Below are 12,192 nucleotides of genomic sequence, written 5' to 3' on the forward strand. Positions count from 1 at the left end.
TGTGAGTTTTTTTCTAGATGATTGGATAATTCATTCAAAAACTTGGGAAAAGCATTTTTATCTTTTGGAAGAAGTTTTGAGTAGACTAAAAAAATCTGGACTAACAGCTAAACCTACTAAATGTTTCTTTGGCATGTATTCAATTGAATATTTGGGACACGTAGGCAAGAATAAAATGTGGCCTACTAAAGATAAAGTGGAGAAAATAGTTGGTGCAAAACATCCGAGGACCAAGAAGGAATTACGTTCATTTTTGGGATTATGCGGTTATTATCGCAAATTCATTCCGAATTACTCTACCATCGCGTCCTGTCTTACAGATCTCACCATGAAAAATCAGCCTAATAACCTTTTGTGGAATGAAATGCATGACCGGGCGTTTGTTTCTCTTAAGAACAAAATTGCTGCAGAGCCTATTCTTTTACTTCCAGATTTGCAGGCTTAATTCGTATTACGTACAGATGCTTCGAACGCTGGATTGGGTGCTATACTTCTGCAAGAGGTGGATGGAGTGAAGCGTTCGATTGCTTATGAAAGTAGAAAATTGCTACCGAGGGAAACTAAGTATGCTGCCGTGGAGAAGGAGTGCTTGGCCATAGTCTGGGGGATTCAGAAGTTCGCAGTCTATTTGTATGGAAGATCCTTCGTTCTGGAGACTGATCACAAGCCCTTGGCTTATCTTCAGACTGCTTGAGAATTAAATCCAAGATTAATGAGATGGTCATTGAGTCTACAACCATATCACTTCAATATAAGAGTTATAAAGGGTTCAGAGAATGTTGGAGCTGATTATTTGAGCACATGTGAAACTGATATATAAGTCAAGTACTGAAAATTGTTATTTTCTTTTTTTAAGGGGGGGTATTGTCACCGTGTGCTTACATATATTTGTTTATTATTTAGGTTGTTACTATATTTAAATAATAGTAAGTAATGTTTGTATGTATATAGGGATTTCAGAGTTAAAGCAGAGTTAAAGACCCAACTGCTTATTACCAACGAATTCTTGTTACCGTAATGAAGATTGGTTGTGACATCTTGTTTTGGACAGTTGTTTAGTTACTGTTTCTCTCTCTTCAGAGGTGAAATGGGATCAGCAGAAATAACTCGGGAGAGCATTCGTGGTGCTGTTGTATGGAAGAGGTCGAGATCCCTGCCACCTAGGATTTTATATATCAGCCCTACTTGAAAGTGCTATTCGTCAGTGTTGGTTGTTTACCTTCACCGAAGTATTGGTGGTTGGTGTTTAATGGTAAATGTTACGGTAATCGTAAAATATGCACTGGTCGCTATGATCGAGGGAGAGAGTGTTTATTGGCCTGTAGAAGACACGAAAGCATTTTTGAGGGTTGTGGCCTTATGCACAAGGGATAAGTGACCGACCGCATGGCAGTATCCGCGAGTGTACCCTTTATCTTTTCACTGTATTTGGTTATTATTAAATAAGATACCTATTGCTTATATATAATGTAAAATCAGACAGCAATCATTTATATTTGTTACGTACATTATTATTGATGAAATGAACACCGTTCTTTGATATTCGTTTGACATTTATTATAATCACGTGACTATTATTCCATATTATTCACTTTTATTATCAATTAATATTATGTATCTTTTTTGCAAATGTTATAATTAAAACTTTAAAAAACTTATATACTTGTTTATAACCACTTGTCTACAACATTTAAAAGACTAAAAGAACCTTCAAGTGCTATTGCATAGCTGGTGTTTAATATATATTAATTAGTGAATAGTACTTGTGACATCTGGCGACCGTGACAGGATATAGACAGTGGTTTGAAAAATAAATTGTGTTAAAATTGAGTAATCTGAAAATCAGTCGGTAATTATGTCTTCCATCGCGGAATTAACCGCTCTCGGCAAAGAGCTTGGTTATGAAGGCGAAAACCTTAGAAGATTTGTAAGTGATGAACAAAGTGCTTTAAGGGATATTAGAAATAAGGAACGAGAATTAGCACGTGAAAAACTAGAAGCTTCTCGTAAGGAAAGAGAAAGGGAACCCTGGGAGAAAGAAAAGGAGCGTGAATATGAACGTGAAAAAAGTGAGAGAGATAGAGCTCATGAAATTAGTTTGTATAATATGCAAGAATCTTTGCAAAAACAGGAGATTGAGAAATTGAAACTGCAAAAAGAAATAAAGGACTCGCCAGTTAATACCGGAGGTTCCGACACTGAAGGTAACCAGGTAAGAGTAAAAGTTAAAGGTCCTTCTATTCCTGATTTTGATGAAAACAAAGATGATATTGATGCATATCTTAGGAGGTTTGAAGTTCTTGCTAGTGTAGCCAAGTGGCCTAAAGAGGATTGGGCTATAATTCTAAGTTCACATTTAAAAGGTGCAGCTTTGGAAGTTTACGTTAGACTTTCACCTGAAGATGCTTTGGATTATAATTAGGTTTCTGAATCACTTATGAAAAGATTTGATTGTACTGAGGAAGGTTTCAGAGTAAAGTTTCAGTCAGTTAAACCTCAGAAGAATGAGCTAGTTGAACAGTTTGTGTCTAGATTGAGACATCTCTTGAAGAGGTGGATTGAAATGTCAAAGTATGAAATGACATGTGAAAGCTTAACTGATTTATTTCTTATGGAGCAATTTTTGCAGAGTTGTTGCAGGCAGTTGCAGGTACATCTGAGAGAGCGATTACCATTATCGCTTAGCAAAATGATTGAATTAGCAGAAAGTTATGTTCAAGCTCATGGAGGTTTATTTCATAATTCTAAATACTTTTCTACAGTACGTAGTGACAGAGTTGACTTATCCGGGGAAGCGCTTCCTGAGCAGGTGGCTAAACCCATTAGATGTCCAACCTCTATTAAGTGTTTTAAATGTGAACAAGTAGGTCATAAGGCTTCTAGTTGTCGAAAACATGCAAAAGGATCCAAGAAAAGTGGTCATGCTGCAGCAGGAGAAGTTGTTTATTGGAACAGAAATGGCCGTAAAGGAAATTTTAAAGATCCTGTTGTGGATATAAATAATGAAGTGTTTATAAATGATCATACTGAGTTGGCAAGTGTTTCTTCTGATATGCCTGTCGAGGAGGGTATTTTATATGGAAACCCACTGAAAGTTTGAGGGACACTAGTTGTACAACTGTCGTAGCCAGAAAAGACTTGGTGCCTGTTGAATGTTTTACTGGTAAGTGCAGTAGGATTCGATATATGAACAAGAATCTTGTAGAAACTTATCATTGGCTGAAATTTACATTCAATCGCCTTTTTTCATGGGTATTACCCTTGTTGTGTACATGGAGGACCCTCTTTATGATCTCATTATAGGCAACATCCCTGGAGCAACAAGGTTGGAGGAACCCACATCCGGTGCTGTATTAACGAGAGATGGGGCAAAGAAATCTAAATCTACATTCCAAAAGCTAAAAACATCAGACTCTAAGATTTCTTGGGACATGGAATCAAAGGAAATCAAGAAAGAGCAAGAAGATGATCCAAGCTTAAGATCTCTGCGAGATGTTGCAAGAACTGGTAAAGCTATCAGTAGAGATGGAAAAGGTAAGGCAGTTTTGGAGGGAGGATTATTGTTCAGAATATATTCAGACCAAGGTATTAAACAAAAGCAACTAGTATTACCGTTTAAGCTTCGAGAGGGCCTGATGAGCATGCCACATGAAGGAATACTTGGAGGTCATTTGGGTGCTGAGAAGACCTTAGGTAGAATAAGGCAGGAATTTTACTGGCCAGGTACTGGGGCAGCTGTAAAGAGATTCTGTCAGTTGTGTGACATTTGTCAGAAAACTTATCCTGGAGGAAAAGTTGGAAAGGTACCTTTGGGAGAGGTACCGGTCATTGATACTCCTTTTAAACATGTTGCTGTTGACTTGATAGGACCTATTTTGCCAAGAAGTAGTTCTGGTAACAAATATATCCTGACCATGTTTGATTATGCAACCAGATACCCTGAAGCCATAGCCTTACCATCTATCGAAACTGAGCGTGTAGCTGATGCCTTGTTGAGTTTCTTTTCCAAGAGTCGGGATTTCTGAAGAAATGGTGACCCCTTATCATGCGATGGCGAATGGTCTAGTTGAAAAGTTCAATGGAACGTTGAAATCTATGATTAAAAAGATGTGTGCTGAACAACCTACTACTTCGGATAGATACCTGCCAGCAGTTCTCTTTGCATACCGAGAATCTCAACAAGCAAGTATGGGGTTTTCCCCTTTTGAATTATTATACGGGAGAACGGTGCGTGGCCCTTTAGCTATTCTGAGAGATTTGTGGGATGAGGAGAGAAATGAGGAAGAGGTAAGAACTACTTACGATTATGTATTCAACCTTCGAGAAAGATTAGAAGAAACTTGTAAGTTGGCCCAAGAGGAATTGAAGAAGTCGCAAGGTAAATATAAATTTTTTTATGATAAAAAGGCTAAAATAGAACATTTAAAATTGGCAGTGAAGTTCTCTTACTATTACCCAAGGCTAATAATAAATTATTACTTCAGTGGAAGGGTCCTTTTCCTGTTGTTGGTGTGAGGGGGAAGATGGATTATGAAATTTAAATAAATGGGAAAAGGAAACTTATCATGCTAATTTGCTTAAAGCTTACATTCCTAGGAATAAAAGTTCTGTAGAAGTTCGAGAAAGTGGAGGTACAATAGCAGTTGTCGATGATGATCCACAGGATGATCTCTCACCCCTACTAGTGCCTGATGATGGACGTTCAACTACTTTGGAACAAGCCAATCTAAATAAGGAATTGCAGGAAAATCAAAAGCAGAATCTGGAAGCTCTCCTTAGCCGTTACAGAGAGGTAATGTCGGACATTCCTGGGCGCACTCACGTGATCAAACACCAAATCAGGTTAGTAAGAGAAGAAATTGTTAAAGTAAAACTCTACAAAATTCCCTATGCTTTACGCAGATATGTGAATTCAGAAATAGAATCTATGAAAGCTTTGTGTATTATTGACCCTTCAAGTTCTCCATATTCAGCCCCTATGGTAGTGGTTTCGAAACCTGATAACTCAAAGCGAATTTGTCTAGACTTTAGAAGACTGAACACCCCAACCATTTTTGAGAGTGAACCTATGTGTGACCCAGAGTAGATATTTGCCAGCTTATCTGGAAGTATATATTTCTCTAAGATGGATTTATCCCGCGGATATTGGCAAATTCTTCTGGATGAGGATAGTAAACAGTATACTGTATTTCAAACAGATTTAGGACCGTACCAGTTTAAAGTGCTCCTATTTGGACTTGTGAATGCCACAGCCACTTTCAATAAGATGATAAGTTTATTTGCAGGTTTAAAGGGTGTGAGTTTTTTTCTAGATGATTGGATAATTCATTCAAAAACTTGGGAAAAGCATTTTTATCTTTTGGAAGAAGTTTTGAGTAGACTAAAAAAATCTGGACTAACAGCTAAACCTACTAAATGTTTCTTTGGCATGTATTCAATTGAATATTTGGGACACGTAGGCAAGAATAAAATGTGGCCTACTAAAGATAAAGTGGAGAAAATAGTTGGTGCAAAACATCCGAGGACCAAGAAGGAATTACGTTAATTTTTGGGATTATGCGGTTATTATCGCAAATTCATTCCGAATTACTCTACCATCGCGTCCTGTCTTACAGATCTCACCATGAAAAATCAGCCTAATAACCTTTTGTGGAATGAAATGCATGACCGGGCGTTTGTTTCTCTTAAGAACAAAATTGCTGCCGAGCCTATTCTTTTACTTCCAGATTTGCAGGCTTAATTCGTATTACGTACAGATGCTTCGAACGCTGGATTGGGTGCTATACTTCTGCAAGAGGTGGATGGAGTGAAGCGTTCGATTGCTTATGAAAGTAGAAAATTGCTACCGAGGGAAACTAAGTATGCTGCCGTGGAGAAGGAGTGCTTGGCCATAGTCTGGGGGATTCAGAAGTTCGCAGTCTATTTGTATGGAAGATCCTTCGTTCTGGAGACTGATCACAAGCCCTTGGCTTATCTTCAGACTGCTTGAGAATTAAATCCAAGATTAATGAGATGGTCATTGAGTCTACAACCATATCACTTCAATATAAGAGTTATAAAGGGTTCAGAGAATGTTGGAGCTGATTATTTGAGCACATGTGAAACTGATATATAAGTCAAGTACAGAAAATTGTTATTTTCTTTTTTTAAGGAGGGAGGTATTGTCACCGTGTGCTTACATATATTTGTTTATTATTTAGGTTGTTACTATATTTAAATAATAGTAAGTAATGTTTGTATGTATATAGGGATTTCAGAGTTAAAGCAGAGTTAAAGACCCAACTGCTTATTACCAACGAATTCTTGTTACCGTAATGAAGATTGGTTGTGACATCTTGTTTTGGACAGTTGTTTAGTTACTGTTTCTCTCTCTTCAGAGGTGAAATGGGATCAGCAGAAATAACTCGGGAGAGCATTCGTGGTGCTGTTGTATGGAAGAGGTCGAGATCCCTGCCACCTAGGATTTTATATATCAGCCCTACTTGAAAGTGCTATTCGTCAGTGTTGGTTGTTTACCGTCACCGAAGTATTGGTGGTTGGTGTTTAATGGTAAATGTTACGGTAATCGTAAAATATGCACTGGTCGCTATGATCGAGGGAGAGAGTGTTTATTGGCCTGTAGAAGACACGAAAGCATTTTTGAGGGTTGTGGCCTTATGCACAAGGGATAAGTGACCGACCGCATGGCAGTATCCGCGAGTGTACCCTTTATCTTTTCACTGTATTTGGTTATTATTAAATAAGATACCTATTGCTTATATATAATGTAAAATCAGACAGCAATCATTTATATTTGTTACGTACATTATTATTGATGAAATGAACACCGTTCTTTGATATTCGTTTGACATTTATTATAATCACGTGACTATTATTCCATATTATTCACTTTTATTATCAATTAATATTATGTATCTTTTTTGCTAATGTTATAATTAAAACTTTAAAAAACTTATATACTTGTTTATAACCACTTCGTCTACAACATTTAAAAGACTAAAAGAACCTTCAAGTGCTATTGCATAGCTGGTGTTTAATATATATTAATTAGTGAATAGTACTTGTGACATCTGGCGACCGTGACAGGATATAGACAGTGGTTTGAAAAATAAATTGTGTTAAAATTGAGTAATCTGAAAATCAGTCGGTAATTATGTCTTCCATCGCGGAATTAACCGCTCTCGGCAAAGAGCTTGGTTATGAAGGCGAAAACCTTAGAAGATTTGTAAGTGATGAACAAAGTGCTTTAAGGGATATTAGAAATAAGGAACGAGAATTAGCACGTGAAAAACTAGAAGCTTCTCGTAAGGAAAGAGAAAGGGAACCCGGGAGAAAGAAAAGGAGCGTGAATATGAACGTGAAAAAAGTGAGAGAGATAGAGCTCATGAAATTAGTTTGTATAATATGCAAGAATCTTTGCAAAAACAGGAGATTGAGAAATTGAAACTGCAAAAAGAAATAAAGGACTCGCCAGTTAATACCGGAGGTTCCGACACTGAAGGTAACCAGGTAAGAGTAAAAGTTAAAGGTCCTTCTATTCCTGATTTTGATGAAAACAAAGATGATATTGATGCATATCTTAGGAGGTTTGAAGTTCTTGCTAGTGTAGCCAAGTGGCCTAAAGAGGATTGGGCTATAATTCTAAGTTCACATTTAAAAGGTGCAGCTTTGGAAGTTTACGTTAGACTTTCACCTGAAGATGCTTTGGATTATAATAGGTTTCTGAATCACTTATGAAAAGATTTGATTGTACTGAGGAAGGTTTCAGAGTAAAGTTTCAGTCAGTTAAACCTCAGAAGAATGAGCTAGTTGAACAGTTTGTGTCTAGATTGAGACATCTCTTGAAGAGGTGGATTGAAATGTCAAAGTATGAAATGACATGTGAAAGCTTAACTGATTTATTTCTTATGGAGCAATTTTTGCAGAGTTGTTGCAGGCAGTTGCAGGTACATCTGAGAGAGCGATTACCATTATCGCTTAGCAAAATGATTGAATTAGCAGAAAGTTATGTTCAAGCTCATGGAGGTTTATTTCATAATTCTAAATACTTTTCTACAGTACGTAGTGACAGAGTTGACTTATCCGGGGAAGCGCTTCCTGAGCAGGTGGCTAAACCCATTAGATGTCCAACCTCTATTAAGTGTTTTAAATGTGAACAAGTAGGTCATAAGGCTTCTAGTTGTCGAAAACATGCAAAAGGATCCAAGAAAAGTGGTCATGCTGCAGCAGGAGAAGTTGTTTATTGGAACAGAAATGGCCGTAAAGGAAATTTTAAAGATCCTGTTGCGGGATATAAATAATGAAGTGTTTATAAATGATCATACTGAGTTGGCAAGTGTTTCTTCTGATATGCCTGTCGAGGAGGGTATTTTATATGGAAACCCAGTGAAAGTTTTGAGGGACACTAGTTGTACAACTGTCGTAGCCAGAAAAGACTTGGTGCCTGTTGAATGTTTTACTGGTAAGTGCAGTAGGATTCGATATATGAACAAGAATCTTGTAGAAACTTATCATTTGGCTGAAATTTACATTCAATCGCCTTTTTTTACGGGTATTACCCTTGTTGTGTGCATGGAGGACCCTCTTTATGATCTCATTATAGGCAACATCCCTGGAGCAACAAGGTTGGAGGAACCCACATCCGGTGCTGTATTAACGAGAGATGGGGCAAAGAAATCTAAATCTACATTCCAAAAGCTAAAAACATCAGACTCTAAGATTTCTTGGGACATAGATTCAAAGGAAATCAAGAAAGAGCAAGAAGATGATCCAAGCTTAAGATCTCTGCGAGATGATGCAAGAACTGGTAAAGCTATCACTAGAGATGGAAAAGGTAAGGCAGTTTTGGAGCGAGGATTATTGTTCAGAATATATTCAGACCAAGGTATTGAACACAAGCAACTAGTATTACCGTTTAAGCTTCGAGAGGGCGTGATGAGCATGCCACATGAAGGAATACTTGGAGGTCATTTGGGTGCTGAGAAGACCTTAGGTAGAATAAGGCAGGAATTTTACTGGCCAGGTACTGGGGCAGCAGTAAAGAGATTCTGTCAGTTGTGTGACATTTGTCAGAAAACTTATCCTGGAGGAAAAGTTGGAAAGGTACCTTTGGGAGAGGTACCGGTCATTGATACTCCTTTTAAACGTGTTGCTGTTGACTTGATAGGACCTATTTTGCCAAGAAGTAGTTCTTGGTAACAAATATATCCTGACCATGTTTGATTATGCAACCAGATACCCTGAAGCCATAGCCTTACCATCTATCGAAACTGAGCGTGTAGCTGATGCCTTGTTGAGTTTCTTTTCCAGAGTCGGGATTCCTGAAGAAATGGTGACTGATAGAGGCAGTCAATTTACATCACAGAATGGACGAAGTTAGAGGTTTTTTCAATCAAGCATCTTCCTACGACCCCTTATCATGCGATGGCGAATGGTCTAGTTGAAAAGTTCAATGGAACGTTGAAATCTATGATTAAAAAGATGTGTGCTGAACAACCTACTACTTGGGATAGATACCTGCCAGCAGTTCTCTTTGCATACCGAGAATCTCCACAAGCAAGTATGGGGTTTTCCCCTTTTGAATTATTATACGGGAGAACGGTGCGTGGCCCTTTAGCTATTCTGAGAGATTTGTGGGATAAGGAGAGAAATGAGGAAGAGGTAAGAACTACTTACGATTATGTATTCAACCTTCGAGAAAGATTAGAAGAAACTTGTAAGTTGGCCCAAGAGGAATTGAAGAAGTCGCAAGGTAAATATAAATTCTTTTATGATAAAAAGGCTAAAAATAGAACATTTAAAATTGGCAGTGAAGTTCTCTTACTATTACCCAAGGCTAATAATAAATTATTACTTCAGTGGAAGGGTCCTTTTCCTGTTGTTGGTGTGAGGGGGAAGATGGATTATGAAATTTAAATAAATGGGAAAAGAAAACTTTATCATGCTAATTTGCTTAAAGCTTACATTCCAACGAATAAAAGTTCTGTAGAAGTTCGAGAAAGTGGAGGTACAATAGCAGTGGTCGACGATGATCCACAGGAGGATTTCTCACCCCTACTAGTGCCTGATGATGGACGTTCAACTACTTTGGAACAAGCCAATCTAAATAAGGAATTGCAGGAAAATCAAAAGCAGAATCTGGAAGCTCTTCCTACAGAGAGGTAATGTCGGCGGGCGCACTCACGTGATCAAACACCAAATCAGGTTAGTAAGAGAAGAAATTGTTAAAGTAAAACTCTACAAAATTCCCTATGCTTTACGCAGAGATATGAATTCAGAAATAGAATCTATGAAAGCTTTGTGTATTATTGACCCTTCAAGTTCTCCATATTCAGCCCCTATGGTAGTGGTTTCGAAACCTGATAACTCAAAGCGAATTTGTCTAGACTTTAGAAGACTGAACGCCCAACCATTTTTGAGAGTGAACCTATGTGTGACCCAGAGCAGATATTTGCCAGCTTATCTGGAAGTATATATTTCTCTAAGATGGATTTATCCCGCGGATATTGGCAAATTCCTCTGGATGAGGATAGTAAACAGTATACTGCATTTCAAACAGATTTAGGACCATACCAGTTTAAAGTGCTCCTATTTGGACTTGTGAATGCCGCAGCCACTTTCAATAAGATGATAAGTTTATTTGCAGGTTTAAAGGGTGTGAGTTTTTTTCTAGATGATTGGATAATTCATTCAAAAACTTGGGAAAAGCATTTTTATCTTTTGGAAGAAGTTTTGAGTAGACTAAAAAAATCTGGACTAACAGCTAAACCTACTAAATGTTTCTTTGGCATGTATTCAATTGAATATTTGGGACACGTTGTAGGCAAGAATAAAATGTGGCCTACTAAAGATAAAGTGGAGAAAATAGTTGGTGCAAAACTTCCGAGGACCAAGAAGGAATTACGTTAATTTTTGGGATTATGCGGTTATTATCGCAAATTCATTCCAAATTACTCTACCATCGTGTCCTGTCTTACAGATCTCACCATGAAAAATCAGCCTAATAACCTTTTGTGGAATGAAATGCATGACCGGGCGTTTGTTTCTCTTAAGAACAAAATTGCTGCCGAGCCTATTCTTTTACTTCCAGATTTGCAGGCTGAATTCGTATTACGTACAGATGCTTCGAACGCTGGATTGGGTGCTATACTTCTGCAAGAGGTGGATGGAGTGAAGCGTTCGATTGCTTATGAAAGTAGAAAATTGCTACCGAGGGAAACTAAGTATGCTGCCGTGGAGAAGGAGTGCCTGGCCATAGTCTGGGGGATTCAGAAGTTCGCAGTCTATTTGTATGGAAGATCCTTCGTTCTGGAGACTGATCACAAGCCCTTGGCTTATCTTCAGACTGCTTGAGAATTAAATCCAAGATTAATGAGATGGTCATTGAGTCTACAACCATATCACTTCAATATAAGAGTTATAAAGGGTTCAGAGAATGTTGGAGCTGATTATTTGAGCACATGTGAAACTGATATATAAGTCAAGTACAGAAAATTGTTATTTTCTTTTTTTAAGATGGGAGGTATTGTCACCGTGTGCTTACATATATTTGTTTATTATTTAGGGTGTTACTATATTTAAATAATAGTAAGTAATGTTTGTATGTATATAGGGATTTCAGAGTTAAAGCAGAGTTAAAGACCCAACTGCTTATTACCAACGAATTCTTGTTACCGTAATGAAGATTGGTTGTGACATCTTGTTTTGGACAGTTGTTTAGTTACTGTTTTTCTCTCTTCAGAGGTGAAATGGGATCAGCAGAAATAACTCGGGAGAGCATTCGTGGTGCTGTTGTACGGAAGAGGTCAAGATCCCTGCCACCTAGGATTTTATATATCAGCCCTACTTGAAAGTGCTATTCGTCAGTGTTGGTTGTTTACCGTCACCGAAGTATTGGTGGTTGGTGTTTAATGGTAAATGTTACGGTAATCGTAAAATATGCACTGGTCGCTATGATCGAGGGAGAGAGTGTTTATTGGCCTGTAGAAGACACGAAAGCATGTTGAGGGTTGTGGCCTTATGCACAAGGGATAAGTGACCGACCGCATGGCAGTATCCGCGAGTGTACCCTTTATCTTTTCACTGTATTTGGTTATTATTAAATAAGATACCTATTGCTTATATATAATGTAAAATCAGACAGCAATCATTTATATTTGTTACGTACATTATTATTGATGAAATGAACACCGT

Source organism: Palaemon carinicauda, chromosome 31 (genome assembly GCF_036898095.1).
Source record: "Palaemon carinicauda isolate YSFRI2023 chromosome 31, ASM3689809v2, whole genome shotgun sequence".
In the NCBI taxonomy this organism is placed as follows: Eukaryota; Metazoa; Arthropoda; class Malacostraca; order Decapoda; family Palaemonidae; genus Palaemon; species Palaemon carinicauda.